This window comes from Mus musculus (assembly GCF_000001635.26).
Source record: "Mus musculus strain C57BL/6J chromosome 4 unlocalized genomic contig, GRCm38.p6 C57BL/6J MMCHR4UN_CTG3".
NCBI lineage: Eukaryota > Metazoa > Chordata > Mammalia > Rodentia > Muridae > Mus > Mus musculus.
In genome coordinates, this window is record NT_166434.1 from 46,716 (window position 1) to 63,857 (window position 17,142).

Genomic DNA, 17,142 nt, shown 5'->3' on the forward strand with positions numbered 1-17,142 from the left:
GTATCTCAAGTCTCAGAGTCACAAAGGATGGGACAGATGGGAATAGTTTCCAAGAACAGTTGCTATGGAGTGAAAATTGTTTCCACCACTTGTGGGAAATTACCCACCCATTCAAGCATCCACACATACACTTACCCAGGTGACCTCCTTTCATCCACCACCCCCATACCCACTTCCCTGTACCAATCCATTAATCCCTCTGTAAAGTCACCCAGTCATGGACAACTCTGCCTCCCACAGACAAGAGGTTAAGACATATGGGGAGGGAGATGTTGCCTCAGATCTTGCTCAGGTCTCAGGGGAACCAAGAAGCCAGCTTGCTTTTGAAGCAGACACAAATCCTCCCTCTGGTGCCTGTAGCCCCAGAGAAATATAAAGAATAGAAGAGGCAACCATGGGAGCCCTGCCCAAGGTGCTACCAGGACAGAGGCCCTGGGACATTATTAACCCCATAGCAAGTCCTAGTGTCTGGACCTGTGTCACAACCCAGTCTCCCCCATCACTGAGTGACTCTGGGCAGGTTCCTTCAACATTCTCCAACCCAGGATTTCCATGCCATGTGATTGATTGCAGGAAAGGGGCTACTTTTGAGTCCTTCCAAAGACATAACTCTTGGATCTTCAGATCTCAGGCTAAGCTTCCAGCCTTGTACAGGCTCCCCCAACATCCAACATATCCAGAAATGTTCCTGCTTCTTAGCTCCCCAGAGGCCATCCTCTGGAAACTAAGGGGAGGCTAACACTAAGGAAGAAAGAAAATCTAGGAGCCAATGGCACACACAATGTGGTCTCCTGCTTGACTAGGAAAGCCTAGGAAATCAGAAATGTAGGCAGTGAACACCCCATTAGAAAGAGGCACACAACCTCCCTCCCCACTCCTTTAGCTACTAGCTTCCACCTTAGCTTCTTCTGTTACCTACAGCCAAACTGTAATGACACCTTAGCACTGGGTCTTGCTCTCTCTCATCTCTCTAGCAGCAGGGTGGGGTGAGGGGCATGCCTCCTCCTGCCCAGCTCCTCAGCACAGTGGCCCATCTGTCTCCTGCCTCTCTAGAGCTCACCGATGAGGATTACATCTCCGTTTGTCCCAAGTTCTGCTTCCTGTCTGACAACGGCAAAGTTGCTAGTTCTCTGGCAGGTAGCATGGACTCCTAGCTCCTCAGACAGGCTAGTGGCTTGTTATACACTCTATAAGGAACCTTCCTCCCTGGGCACACGGCACCTACTACACAGGGCATGACATGGGTTGATGCTCTAAAGACTCACAGCCCCTGAAGCTATCATCTCCCTGCTCTCCCTGCTCAGGGAGCTCCAGCCTTTCAGACAAAGTTTCTTGCCATTAACGTCAGCTGAGAATCCCCAGGGAGAAGAGATTGGGTTTTATCCATCTTCACTGCCAGCTTTGCTTTGCATGGCTGGCACAGAAAAAGCCCCAACATGTAATTAAGGAAAACAAACAAATTGAGAATATTCCCTTCCCAATGCATGTGCACACTCACACAGGCACACAGACAGACAGAGAGAACACACAGCACACAGAACATAGAGCACACACCCAGTTCCCAAGGCAGTCGGAGCTGCCTCTGTTGTGGAATAGAGTGCTTGGCTAGAGTCAACTCCAGAAGGTTTTGATAAGCTGATTTCAACTTCTCGGCAAGTCCCCACCCCATGCCACCCACTTCTACCCTCCGGGAAATTCAGAATCAGCAGAAAATCTTGGAAATGGTCTCATAAAAAAGGCAAGTTTTCCAACTGGGGAGTTTCCTCCAAAACCAGGCATTTCTCTAGATACCAACCTTCCTAGGTGTCCTCTTTCCCAGGCTTGGTCTATGTGGATGAACATGGCTCTGTAGTGATAGCTAATTCTCTATGGGAGCTTTCTAGGTGCTGGGAACTGATGTAAGCACTAGGACCGATCTCAAGCCGTAGGTGGGAAACATGAGGCACAGAAGGGATGTAAGCTGCCCAAGCTAGACAGCTAGGAAATGTCAGAGCTAGGGTTCCAGAGGGGCAGTGTGGCTCCAGAGTGCTACAACACATACCGCCTTTCTGAACTGGCCCATCCTGGAGACAAAAAAAAACCCAGAACAGCAAGACAGGACCAATCTGAAGGTATAACCATTACTTTCACATGGTGAGCATGTAGCAGTTCAGGCCTTCATCTGTGTTATATCATTGTGCCCTCAAATAACTCATAAGGTAGGTATCATTCCTGCCGTTGTGCATACACGGAAACTGTGGAACAGAAAGGGGGCATGGCCTCTCAAGTCCACACAAGCAGGAAGCAGCAGGCCGAGACTGAAGCCCATGTGGGCCTGTTCAGTAGTTGTGATTGATGTCTAGTTGGAGTGGAAAGACTTGGCTTTGCTAGGAAGACCTGAAGTGGGGGAAACAGGAAGAAATGAGTCTGGGAGACACAGGCAGTGCTTGAACTCAGAAACAGAAATGGCCCCTGGAGAGCAGCCAGCCTCTTGACACTCTCCAGCCAAAGGGCAGTGAGACTCTCCAGAGCTTCAGTGAGGGAATCTGCTCAGGGTTCAGCTGTCCCAACGTCAGCACAATGGAATGTGGGGCTAGAATGTGGTGCTCGCCCTCTCCTTATTCCCAAGGCCAGGACCTGGTGAGGCTAAAGGGAGAGGAAAATGGAAGAGCAGTATTGGGGATCCAGGGGACTAGGGGTTCAGTGTGTGTTGTTTCTAGAAAGGGGCGGCAGCCCACTGGTGGGACTGAGCGTGCCTACATGCTAGCCTGCCAGGACCGGGTCTGAAGGTCAGTGGATTGGCAACATCCCTTGAATGATACACTTGCAAGAACCATTCTACTTCCTGAAGGGTTTCAAGCAGGCAGGCAGAGGGCAGGATGCAGGAACTAACTCTGAGGACCAGGGAGACCGTACCCTGTTTCTGTGCCTAGGACCTTGGACTCTTTTCCTTTGGCTCCAGTGGGAAGAAAACGAGCCATCCTGGCCCCCGACCTGGTATAGGTGGGAAACCTTAAGACCAGATGCAGTGATGTTAGAGTTCTAGGTCAGTTAGACACTCCTCCCCACCCCACCCCACCCCAGTGCTTTGGATCTCAGACTCTCCATACCTGGAAGTCTGAGCCCATTTTCATCAACACCCCTGTCACTATAATCTCATGCCCATCAGGCAATCAAGTATCCTCCCCAAAAGAAAGTCAGCCTCTCTTGTCAGGATCCCAACACTGTAAAGAACTCAGTGATGTAAGAACACCCACCCTTGACAAGAAGTCCCAACTCCTGTTGTATCCTCATCCGTGACAGCACCACCATTAACGTCAAGTTCTCATCATTGTCACCAGGCCACCACTTCCCTCAGTAACACACAAGCCAGATAAGGAAGGTCAGAAACTCTGTTCCAGTCCAGGGCCACCACTTTAGCAACTATATACATGACACCTCCTAGTGTGGCAGTGTTGTGGGTCAGAGCTCGTGACTCTCCATGTTAAGTAGGGCCTCTGGGAGTCTCAAAGCTGTCATCATAGAGGGTCCCACCAAACCTCTTCTCATTAAAGTACTGCTTTGCCACTGGCTGCAACCCACCATACTTATTCATGCCAAGCTCTCTTCTGATTACTGGCAACCCATTAATACACTAGATGGATATGGTCTCAGGCCTCATGGAGAGCCCCCTGCTTTTAGAAAGCAAACAAATGTATCATTAGGACTCTTACATGCAGGTCACTGATGCTCACTGACAGAAGTAGTGATGGGGAGGTCCTGGGAAGATGCAGAAACCAGCAAGATGGGGGACCGCAGAAGGACCACTCTCCAGCCACGCAATACAACTAGGACAAACATGGATAGTTCTCTGGGACAGCATGGTGCCTTGACCATTCTCCAGTCATAGTTTTAGACAAAAGACAGAGTCCCTGGGGTGAACTCACTTCCCTTTTGTCTTATTCTTGATCTACAGTCAAAGAACTAAAATCCAGTGGATTCTCTGCCCACTGGAAGGAGCTTCCAGGACTATCCACATGAGCCTCCTCTTCTGTTCTTCCTAGGATGGACCAGGTCACTGATGATATATCAGGTCCAGAGGGTGGCCAAGAAGTAGCTATATGTAAGGAATATGGAGCTTGTACTTAAGCATGAAACTGGAATGTTTGCCCTTGGGATTATGAGGCCCTTTAACAATACTCAATGGCTTGAGTATGGTTTCCTATGAAACTTGTGTAGAAACATAATCCTCATGGACAGATGAGAAGGCAGAAACAACCAAGCTAGAGTGTTGAGGTGAGGTCCTTGTGACATGATTAATCCCAGCACTCGGGAGGCAGAGGCAGGTGGATTTCTGAGTTCGAGGCCAGCCTGGTCTACAGAGTGAGTTCCAGGACAGCCAGGGCTACACAGAGAAACCCTGTCTCAAAAAAGAAAGAAAGAAAGAGAGAGAGAGAGAGAGAGAGAGAGAGAGAGAGAGAGAGAGAGAGAGAGAGAGAGAGAGAAGGAGGAGGAGGAGGAGGAGGAGGAGGAGGAGGAGGAGGAGGAGGAGGAGGGGAGGGAGGGAGGGAGGGAGGGAAGGAGGGAGGGAGGGAGGAAGGAAGAAAGGAAGGAAAAGAAAGTCATCACCAGATGTGGACCATTAGCCTTGAATAAGAATCATAAGTCACAAAATGACCTTTCTTCAGAATTTAACCAGTGTGTGATAGTGTCCAAGATGCAAAGAGCCCAAACTCAAATTTGCCCTTCAAGTTGTTCTGAAAGCATATTTTTCAAGATAGGAAGTCACTCCATTAGTTTGGTGTGTTGTTTTTAAATAGATAGACCAGGGCAATAGCTCAGAGGTAGTACATGTACTTAACGTATCCTCAGCGATCGATAGATGGATGACAGATTAGATAGATTATAGACAGACAGACAGATAGACAGACAGGCAGGCAGGCAGGCAGGCAGGCAGGCAAACAGACAGACAGATAGATAGATAGATCCTCCACTTGTATAGATAGCCACCCTACCATCTGTCACCTCTGAAATAACAGCTTCGACTACCATGTAAGATGGACATTATTTCTGTCACCACTTCTACCACCTCCAAAACCAATTCTCTGCTAACCCTGCTCTTTTTCACTGGGTCTAGCTTCAAATCCTGGGCCTTGAAAAGTCCGTCTGATTGGCAAAGACTGTGCTGTGTCTGTGTCTCCATTGCAGAAGGAACTAGAGAAACGAGTCTGTGGCCTTGGGGTTCCAGGGTGCAGTAAGTAAGGTTAACAAAGCAGGACATTCCTCAAACATCAAAAGGTGAATTCTGAGCAGTGAGACAGTGTGATGTCTCAACAGTCGCTGTCCAACATGGACACATCCCTATCTTCCCCATCCCTGACTTAAAATGTTAACATAGTATCTATCACCTTTGCTTGTACAACTCAAAACCACCTTCCCCAAGACAGACAACTCAAAACATTAGCAACTAGCACATCTTTTAAGCTCAGGTTATCATTAAAACACACACACACACACCATAGACAAGGCAGCTTAAACAATAGAAATTTATTTTTTCACAATACTAGACTCTGAAAATCCAATATCTGGGTACCAATGTGGTCAGTTTCTGGTAAGGGCTCTCTTTCTTGGTGCCTTTTTCGTGTGTGTGTGTGTGTGTGTGTGTGTGTGTGTGTGTTTGTGTGTTTGTGCAAGAAAGAGAGAGAATACTTTCTTACAGGGCCATGCTCCCACTGTATTACGGCTCCTATTTTTATGAGTTCATTTAACTCTTTTCTATCTTTGAGACCTGTCTCATTTGCCCAGGATCACCCCAAACTCACTCTATAGCTGAGGATGGCCTTGAACTACTAATCCTTCTGTCTTCACCTCTTGAATGGAGCTGCTTAAAATCCTGTCTTTAGATATGGTTGTGAGCTGGAGAGATGGCTCAGGGGTTAAGAGCACTGACTGCTCTTCCAGAGATCCTGAGTTCAATTCCCAGCAACCACATGGTGGCTCACAACCATCTGTAATGGGATCTGATGCCATCTTCTGGTGTGTCTGAAGACAGCTACAGTGTGCTCATGTACATAAAGTAAATAAATAAGACCCTCTGGACAAGATGAGATTTGGAGAAGCGCAGGAAGTGAAATGGACCCCTCCCCAGGGCCGGGGACTTTCAGAAAGCTGAGTCACTTGCTTTCCTGCTCAGTTCTTTCTGGAATATTACATCTGTGTTCAACTAGAGCCCAATGTTCCCGGGGCCAGGAGCGTCACACCTCATTTAGCTCATTCACTGGACTCCCTCTGCGGGCCTCAAAGTTGAGATCTTAGGCCAGGCCTGTGTCCTCCTTCTCCTAGGCATAGAACGTCCCCTGCAGGTCCCGTGAAGCTGAGTTCCACAAAAGAACAAATTGAAAAGAGCATCCCCAGAATTTATCTCAAGAGACACAAGCCAGGAATGGAAAAACAAACATCAGTTTTGCCCACTCAGCTAAGAAAACCATAACCGTGTAGAAGTACAGAGTAGGCACATATCTATAATACCAGCACTTAGGAGCTGAGGCAGGAGAATTGTAACTTTGAGTCTACCCTGTGCTACATAATGGATTACAGATAAGCCTGGCTACAAAGTGAGACATGTATCTAAAAAATAAACACACACACACAATTCTTGAGCTGGAGAGATGGTTCAGAGGTTAAGAGCACTGGTTGTTCTTCCAGAGGTCCTGAGTTCAATTCCCAGCAACTATCTGGTGGCTCATGACCATCTATAATGAGATCTGCTGCCCTCTTCTAGCCTTCAGACATACATCCGTGCAGGCAGAATGCTGTATACATAATAAATAAATCTTAAAAAAAAATCCTTGTCGTGCTGGTCACTAGGAGTGGGGAAAGGAGAATGGGAGGAAATTAAGGTTATTTAGGGACCAGGTGCTAGGAAGAGAGCAGAGAATGGAAGATAGCCTCACAGAGAAGTGGGGGTACACATGATCAAGGCACAGCACATACACGTGTGAAGGAGTAATTATAGTGAATGCTATCACATTCACCAGAGTTGTGGTAACTAAACATAGAAAAGAAGAGCCCAGGGAGGTGGATCACGGCCGTGATCTCCATGCTGAGGAGAATAAGACAGGGAGCTGCTAAGTCAGGAGAATTAGAATCCTCAGGAACTGCTCAGGACTACACAGTGAGCTTCGGGTTAGCCAGACCCTGAGCGAGGAGAGAGAGTTAGGGGAGAAAGAGAAACTCCCACACAAATATACAAGTGTTGACACCTTCAAAGGACCCTAATATGTTCCATACATATGTAGGTACATATTCACAATATATACATATATATATATATATATATATATATATATATATATGCATATATATAAACTCACTATACATATATGTATATAGTGTATATATGTACGTAAATGTAATGTATTGATTCAAGGGATTTATACATCTCATGCCAGAGATGTATAAATATATATTCACAATACAGACTTACACAGACATGTACACAACAGCACACACAATCACAAAAGGACAACTCTCTTTTCCTAAGAGGAATGTTTGGAGGAATATTTTGAGAATCTATTTAGAAAGCACAGTGATATACCAACTCAATAAATCAGGCAGTAGCCGGGCGGTGGTGGCGCACGCCTTTAATCCCAGCCCTTGGGAGGCAGAGGCAGGTAGATTTTCCAGTTCGAGGCCAGCCTGGTCTACAGAGTGAGTTCCAGGACAGCCAAGGCTACACAGAAACCCTGTCTCAAAACACCCCTTTCCCCCCCCCAAAAAAGAAAGAAATCAGGCAGTCTAATGGAACCTGCTGGCTGGATCAGGTTGTCTAATGGAGGCTGCTGGCTGGACAGCCCTGTGTTTTGCTCAGTACTCACTTGGTTTTAGGTTTGGAGCAGTGCTGATAAAAATTGAAATAGATGCCTCAGAGGCTAAACACATTTACTCCTCTTGCAGAGGACCCTGGTTTGTGTCCCAGCATCTGCATGGTGGCTCACCACCATCTGTAACTCCAGTTCTTGGGGTTCTGATACCCTTTTTCTATCCTCCATGGATACGGCATGCATGTGATACACATATATATGAAGCAAAACATTCATATACATAAAATAAAAATACATCCTTTAAAAAGGGCTGGGGTAGAGGATTATTTTGCTCTGGTTATTGTTGTTGTCTTTATTGCTTGTTTGGTTTTTGAGACAGGATCTCACATAGGCCAGACAAACCTGGAACTCGCGATGCATTTGAGAGTGAAACTGAGCTCTCCTGAGAAGCTTCTCCCGCTTCTCCCGCTTCTCCCGCTTCTCCCGCTTCTCCCGCTTCTCCCGCTTCTCCGCCTCCCAAGTACTCGGTACTACAAGCTACCATGCTTGACTTGTGTGGTGGTGGGAACCAAAACCAGGACTTCATGCATACTAGGCAAGCACTGGAGTAGGAATATTTAAAATGACAGACATGAGTCAAGGGCCCAGTGTTGGACAGTTCCAAGCACTCAGGAAACAGAGTCAGGAGGATCAAAAGGCTGTCTTCAGAACTGGAGAGCTGGCTCTGTGGTTAAGAGCACGTACTGCTCTTGCAGAGGATCAGAGTTCAATTTTAGCATCCAGGCCAAGTGACTCACAACCGCCTGTAACTACACCTCCAGGGGATCTGATATAGTATCTGGGCCACAAATACACACACACACATACACACACCAATTTTTTTAAAAATAAATCTTAGAAAGGAAGAAGATGGCCTTCAACCCTGATTAAATCCAGGTGAGCCAGGCAAACATAGGAAATAATTTAGTAAGCTGGGACTCGATTTGGGTTATTCATAGCCCTCCCCTTGTAATAATGCACTTGGCAGTTTAACTGCTTTACCTGTATGTACTGGACATGTGTAGCCCTCTCCAAACAATGCACTTAGCAACTGCAGAGCACCCTCAGAGCTCCACCGGTACACCTCCCTCTCTGAACAACAGATGTCTCAGCTCCTGGTAACAATCAAATTTAGACTGTTCCAATTCACTCAACTGTATCCCCAGTGTATCCAGTTTAAAGGCAGAAAGGCTGATCTAGTCTGAATCAGTCTGCGGAGTATGTGGAATAACTCAAACCTTGTCTTCAAGTAAACTCTGAGGGAGAATGCCCTATTTACCATCTTCTTCCTGCGTTCAATGGGATGTGAAATGATTAAAATCGGGGCATTATGGAAAGGCTCATGTATATAAGGAAAGTGATTATATAGCCTAAACTCTCAGTAACAATAGAAAACCACCCCACTGTACCGCTTGTGACCAAACTCTTCCTCTTTAACCCCATAAAAAGAAGCCACAAATAAGAATTAGACCCTTCAAGAACACCAAGCTACTCAACCCTAACAGTCCCTGACTCTTGCCTACTCGTGGGACTCTTTCCGTCCTACTGGGTTGCCCCATCCTGCCTTGATGTGATGTGCCTGGTCTTATTGTAGCTTGTTATGCCTTGTTTGGTGGATGTCCCTGGGAGGGCTGCTCTTTCCTGAGAAGAGACAGAGCAGGGTGGATCTGGGGGAGGGGGGATAAAGGGAGAGACTGGAGGAAGAGAGGGAGGGGAAAGCGTGTCCAGGATGCAATATATGAGAGAAAAATATTGGGGCCCTTGTGGACCTTCACTCGTGGCTGGCTGCCCTCTTACAGTGTATTCGGATCTTGTCTACTGCTTTGTTCTCAACCCTTGCTACTTGTACAAACCTGGGTGAGTGCCCATCTTCAATTCTTTGGATAAGAAGCCAAGGACCTGGAAGGACCCGGCCCAGACCCTGACCACCAGTAATATAAGGATGCAAATGTTTTCACCTCTGCATTCTATCACCATTCCCCACTTAATGCCTTTTGTGGATGGGGTCTTATTCTTATTGTAGATGGCCGTTCTTGTCATTTACTGATGCTCCAAGCAACAGCAAGCATGGCCCCTAGACACCTGAGGTCTGAGGGGTTGTTTTAGATCTATTTTTAATATTATTTTAATTGTTGTGTACAGGGTGTTATGGACATGTGTGTTCAGAGGTCAGAGGCGATGGATCACTTAAAGCTGGAGCTGCACCCACAGGCACTTGTGAGCCCCATCAGACATGGATGCTGAGCACCAAACTCAGGTCCTCCGCAAGAGCAGACTGCAATCATCTCTCTAGCTCCCCTATTTTTTATTTCTCTTTATTTTTGAGACTTCCATGCAGGCATAAAATGAAATATTTATCCCATTCCTTCTTCCAACTCCCCCATATCCTTCCAACACATCTCCCTCCCAACTTTTTTTTCTGTTTTCTTTTTTGATAAACCACTAAGCCCAGTTAGTGCTGCCCAGTTAGTGCTGCCCAGTTAGTGCTGCCCATATGTGCATGGGTGTGGGGCCATCCACGGGAGCATAAGAAACTGGCCAGTAGCCACATCCTCCAAAAAGAATGATCCCTGCCCCACCCCTCACAGCTCTCAACTGCCAATAGCTCCTCAGTAAGGGGTGGACCTAGAGTTCATCTACCCCATCTATGACAGAGTTTTGGCTAGCTGATCTTGTGGAGGTCTTATGTAGGTAACCACAGCTTCGGTGCATTCATGAATAGGCTAGACATGTCATTCATGGTGAGAAAACTGCATTTTACAGCATACCTCCCCATCCCCTGCCTCATCTACTGTGATCCCTGAGACATAGCAGGGAGAAAAGGGTTGATACAGGTGTCCTGATTATAACTCAACAGTCAGTCTATTTCCCGTCTAAATTCTCACAGTTACTGGTCTAGCATCCAAACATCAAATCTCATGAGAAGCTCTGGTTAGTTGCTCAGGCCTTTAATCAATCACAGTGTCCAAGGATTGGCATACTGGAATCACAGCAGTGTGGTTGATAGCCCCACCACCACTACTATAGAAAGTGGCAAACGCTATAATGCTTCACTGGAGAGGCTGAAGCATAAAGAGTGCCATAAGTCCAAAGCCATCCTGGAACACATAGCAAAACCTTGTCTCAAAAACAGTGAGTCAGAACCAGGCACAGTGGCACAGGCCTTTAGTCCTAGCACTTGGAAGGCAAGGGCAAGAAAATCTCTGTGAGTTCAAAGCCTGATCTTTGTAGCAAGTTCTAGGACAGCCAGGGCCTCACAGTTAGTCCCTGTCTTTGATGATGATGATGATGATGATGATGATGATGATATAGTAGTAAAAATAATTAAAAGAGAAAGAAAAGTGGCTTGTATGAACAGAAACAGCACTCAAGAAATCTACTTCATAGAGCTATCATGAGACAACTTAAAATATTTAGTATGGCACCTGGTACTTAAGGATCAACAAATATTAATGTCATATCTGATCACTTTTAGAAAGGTAAAAGAAATAATAGAAGAGGAACGAAGGTAGTCAGTGGGATGAGAGAGTCTGAAAAATGCAGACCACAGTTAAGTCCATCAGATTATATATCCCAAGTCTGAGAAACAAAAAACAGCCTAGCATCCCACAGTAGGCCTGGCATCTCACAGTAGGCCCAGTGTCCCACAATAGGCCTGGCATCTCACAGAAGGCCTGGCATCTCACAGTAGGCCTAGCGTCCCACAGTAGGTCTAGCATCCCACAGTAGGCCCAGTGTCTCATAGGAGGCCTGGCATCCCACAGTAGGCCCAGTGTCCCACAGTAGACCCAGTGTCCCACAGAAGGCCTGGCATCTCACAGTAGGCCTAGAATCCCACAGTAGGCCTGGCATCTCACAGTAGGCCCAGTGTCCCACAGTAGGCCTGGCATCCCACAGTAGGCCTAGCATCCCACAGTAGGCCCAGTGTCCCACAGTAGGCCCAGTGTCTCACAGGAGGCCTGGCATCCCACAGTAGGCCCAGTGTCCCACAGTAGACCCAGTGTCCCACAGAAGGCCTGGCATCTCACAGTAGGCCTAGAATCCCACAATAGGCCTGGCATCTCACAGTAGGCCCAGTGTCCCACAGTAGGCCTGGCATCCCACAGTGGGCCTAGTATCCCATAGTAGGCTTCCTAAGCGACTCCCACTCTGAGCTTTCTGGAGTCGTCTTCTCCACGTGCCCTTGGATTATGGATTCTCACTCACCCTCTCACTTGTTCCCAAGCACAGCCACAGGACATGCTAGCAAGGAGTTATCTTGAGACAAGCAGACCAGAACCAGGAAAGCCTCCCATGCTATGGCACGGCAGATCCCATCACCTCAGTATAAAATTCATAGTGGCTTCCCTTCTTGGACCTCTCAACTGCCATATAAGTGCAGTACAGGACAAGACACCTTATGTCCTGGGCAAGGGCAGCCTTGGGGACGTGGCTCACAGCAAACCCAGGCTTCCACTGACCCTTTCTATTTCTAGTAATAAGTCCACTTATGTAATTTTTATATAATTTTCTCAGTAGACTCAGACAAGTTGCATCCTGAACCCACTTCCCAGGTCTCTCCTCCCTCCTTCCCTCACTTCTCTGTGAACTGACCAACATCTCTCCTCAAAACTCCCTCAATCCTCAAGGAAGGGAGAGCATGGGAGAAAGGGATGCTTGGGGCTGTTTTCATCCTTGATATTCCTGAGAGCTCTGGAACACAGAAAATGGATGAAATGCAGAAGGGTGGGAATGGCCAGGCCAGGAGGGCAGAATCTTGGCAATCAGAAATGCAAGGCACAGGGCTGAGATCTGTCTTTTAAAGAGCTTTCTTTTGACTTTGCCAGTCTGCTCCACAGGAGTGGAGTTCAGAGGATGGCTAGGCAGGCCCAGCAGTGAGTCTGCACAGTCCTCAGTCCTCGGTGGAATCTGAGAAGTGACTTCCTCTACCCTTGCCCCGCCCCTGTGATTGTGCCCCCAGAATATGAGGGGCCGTATCTTCCCTCCTCCTCCAACCCTCACAGATCTCAGAACCATAGGGAAGAGGCAGGTATCTAGGTCTCTTTTCTGTTGCTGTCATAAAACACTGACAGAGTGAGTTAAGAGAGAAAGGGGTCTACTTTTAGCTCACAGCAGTCTGTCACAGCAGGAATGTGAAGGCAGAGGGATGTTACTCTTCACCCTGACTCCCAACCTTGAGAATGGCAATTTTTAAAGAAAATATATTTTATTTTTAATTATGAGGGGGTACATGCACATGAGGGCTAGTGCCCTTGGCAGCCAGAGGTGTCAGCTCCTCTTGGAGCTAGAGTTACAGGTGGTTGTGAGCAACCAATGTGGGTGCTGGGAACCAAATTCTGGCCCTCTACAAGAAGCTAAGCCATCTTTCCCACCATACCTCTTACTCAAACTCCTGACTGCTGTGGTTGTCAGAACTGAAACCAAGCAAGAATTAATGCTGCTACTAAGAAGTTTAAAAGGGAGCTGGAGAGATGGCTCAGCGGTTAAGAGCATTGACTGCTCTTCCAGAGGTCCTGAGTTCAATTCCCAGCAACCACATGGTGGTTCACAACCATTTGTAATGGGATCTGATGCCCTCTTCTGGTGTGTCAGCTACAATGTACTCATATACAAAAAAAAAAAAAAAGTTTGAAAGGGACCCTCCCCCTCAAACCAGGAAGGCAATGGGGAATCCACCCGATGAAAAATCTTGCTAACCAGCTTACTGCATTCATTTCCGACAGCTCCACCCCAAAGTTAGCCTCAGGCTTCATAGGTTTAAGAGGTGTCTTCACAATTGTTCCACTCTAGGTGTCTGTACATGAAAAAAAAATTAGGCCACTGAGCTAAGACATTTCCATACCTTAGCCTGCTCTAGGCTGTGTTCTCGCTGCTGGCCTATTCCTTCTGGTCTGAGGTCATTCAATCTGGTCTGAGGTCATTCAAGAACTGGACAAGGAAGAAAAACAATTGGCAAGGTAAAAGTCAGGCAAGTGGGGGCACTGGGTAGAGGCACAGTGAAGATGATTCCCAAAGCACTTTTACTGCTGTCTCCAGTCAAGGTCACAGTCTACCAACCTGCCTAACTCTAAAATCTGGCTCCATCCCAGAAAAGAGGGTCCTGCGTGTCTGGCATCTTAATAAACACAGACTATGCCCCTTAAGCAACAAAAAATACAGTGCCACTTTTTAACGTTACATTTTGATCCCACCTCCTCTGACGAAAACCTGGTTCCTCCCCTTCCGGGTGATATGCAAGCCCCACACATAGAATGCGAAGGTATCCCTGTGATGTAATTGTTAACGGTCCGTTTCCCGGGCTGAGCCAGGGAGGGCGGGGAGTTTAGGCTGTGCCGACCCCTGAGCCCCCCTTCAGGTGACTCCAGCCCCTCAAAATCTCCATCCAGGGCCTAAATGTCCCAGCTCCCCTGCCGCTAGACCTCCCTCTTTGGTGACTCCAAGTTCGGGTCCCTAGATAACCCTCCTCCTAACGCTTTAACTTCTAGTGATTTCCATAGCATCCATCCCATCCTGTCCCGATGTGACAATTGGCTTCCGGGGGTGGGGGCCACCTGCCTCAGTGTACCTGAGGACTATTCAGACTCGTCCTGGAAATGATGGCGAAGGGGACTTGCGACTGGGAATAAGTGTTCCTATCATGCTGTTCCACAGGAACCGTTCAGAGCCCGGACAGGTCGCGATTGAGGAGATACGAGGTGGCGCTGGAAGCGGAGGAGGAGTGAGTTGAGGCGGGAGATGCGGAGGAGGGATGTGAGGCCGGGGGTGGGGGGAAGGGGAACGTCCCGGGGCGGGCGGAGCGGGCCCTCGAGGGGCGTGGGCTGCTGCTGTCCAGCCCTTGGGGGCGGGGCTTTCTGGAGGGCTCGGTTCCAGAGGTGAGGTCTGTGGGTCAGCCCCGCCCCTCCCGGTCCGGCTCTGCCTTGTCTTTGCAGTATCTACTGGGGCTGCTTCTAATTTTTTCCTTGGCTGCGAATGTGGCGCAGGGAGCGGAGGTGAGGGGGCTGCGATCTCGTGGGGGCATGAACGAGGTTCAGTGTCGGTGGACGGATGTGGGGGAGTCCAGGCGCCCCTGCCCCGCCTCATGTCATTGTCGGGTCGCCCTACAGCTCGGCGCACCCCCGGGAGCAGAAGCTGGAGCCTCTGCGGGGCCTAATTAGCTGTTTGTCGAGCGGCCTGAGGCCTGCTCCCCAGCGCTCGGGTCGTGGTCTCCTCTGTCGCACCCCCACCGCTGCTGCACAGACAGCCGGTGCATTAAAGAGTTAAAGTCACGCCCACTGCCTCCCTGACTTTACCACCGCAGACGCCATTGGTGCTGGGAATCCCACTCCACACCTGCTGTTTCTCAACCCACAGGGCATCCCTCCCTGGTAGGAAGCCTTTGCATGTGTAGGACTCCATTGCTCCTAAGGGTCAGGCTTGTAATTACTATCAGTGACTGGCTCTCTGCCACGCCCTCCCCAAAAGCACCCACACTGAGAGTAGGCCACATCTTTCCCCCACCTATCAGTGTTCCCACAACTTCAGCTGTTACCACCTAACTCTAGCCATAACTTTGCCAGATGTCTGGAGAATCCTCTTTTCCTGGGAGTGGATATAAAACATTTTAGCCAAAGTTGAGGAGTCTGCTGTCAGTGAGAGGAAGGACCAGTTTCTAGAAGCTGTCTCCAGCAGTGTACCCCAGGAGAGTGACAAGGGTCGAGGGTCCAAGGTCCTTCCTATAGTTAAAACCCCAAACTGGCTCCCCCAGTCTGATCCCAATTTTTTGTTTGTTTTTGTATTTAATTTTTTAAGTGTGTGTGTGTGTGTGTTTGTAATGTGTGTGTGCCCACCACAATGCATGTGCATGCAGAGATCAGAGGGTATGACCCTTTGTGAGGGTTTTTCATCCATATGGCTTCCCGGGATGGAATTCAGGGTTTCAGGCTTGGCACCATGGCCATCCTGACAGCCCCATCACCGTTTTAAAAGTCCTTGGTATCAGCAAGAACTAGCAGTTTGGAGAGAAGTTTGTGCAGGCAACTTGATGCAGGTGGGGAGGGTCTCGGTTGCTAGCATGTTGCTAGGTGCTCAGATGTGTGCATGATACATGCAGGTGTGAGTCCTAGGCTGCTGTGATGGTTTGTATATGCTTGGCCCAGGGAGTGGCACTATTAGAAGGTGTGGTCCTGTTGGAGTAGGTGTGTCACTGTGGGTGTGGGCTATAAGACCCTCATCCTAGCTGCCTGGAAGTCAGTATTCTGCTAGCAGCCTTCAAATGAAGATGTAGAACCCTCAGAGCTCCTTCTGAACCATGCCTGTCTGGATGCTGCCATGTTCTTGCCTTGGTGATAATGGATGAACCTCTGAACCTGTAAGCCAGCCCCAGTTAAATGTTGTCTTTTATAAGACTTGCATTGGTCATGGTGTCTGTTCACAGCAGTAAAACCCTAACTAAGACAGCTGCTGAGCATGTTAATAGAAGACGGGTCTGTGTATCCCCCAAGCCAAGTAGAGTCTCCGTTTGCTAAACTATTTCCTATGCTTCCCTACCTCACTGTGTGTGTGTGTGTGTGTGTGTGTGTGTGTGTGTGTGTGAGAGAGAGAGAGAGAGAGAGAGAGAGAGAGAGAGAGAGAGAGAGAGAACATGCTCATGTATATAAATGCAGAGGTCAGTATCAGCTGTCTTCCTTATTTTTTGTGACAAGGTCTCTCACTGAACTTGGAGCTTGCTGATTCAGCTAGACTATCTGTCCCCACTTCCCAACACCACACCTTACACAGCTGCTGAGAATGGAACTCAGGCCCTCAGTCACACCAAGCTCTTTACCAACTGAGCCTTCTCCCCATAGTCTTAGTTTATAGGTTAGTAGAGTGTGCCAATACACTACAAGAATTTTTTCAAGAGGTGGGGAAGCTATTGGGTTAAATACAGAAGTTGATATAAGTAGCTATTGCGGGGACTAAAGATGGCATTGGCTCCTTTGTTTATCAGCACATGTTCATTGTACAAAGCCATGCGTCTCAATGACATTTTTTGTTCAAGTTTGTTGTCCATATCCATTCCCTATTACCCCCCTGTGTGTCACTCTTACCCCTTCCTGATAGTTTCTTTCCTCTTGCAAAGTAGTTTTGCCTATATTTTCATGCCATATAGGCATGTGCGAGCTCCACTTATGAAAGGAAACCTTTAATGATTGTCTTTCTGGGTCTGGCTCATGCCACTTGGTATGAACTCCAGTTCCATTCATTTCCCTGCAGATGGTAGTGTTTCAGTCTCCCTCATGGCTGAATAAAGCCTCATTGTACATATACATACAGCACATCTTATCTTGTCCTCTTTAATGGC

The 17,142-nt window shown here is 48.0% G+C and overlaps 1 pseudogene; it reads right to left on the bottom strand.

Annotated features, from left to right (window-relative positions):
- LOC100041516 overlaps window positions 1-14,485 on the bottom strand; it is a 34,017-nt pseudogene extending 19,532 nt beyond the window's left edge.
- Window positions 14,486-17,142: the final 2,657 nt, after the last annotated feature.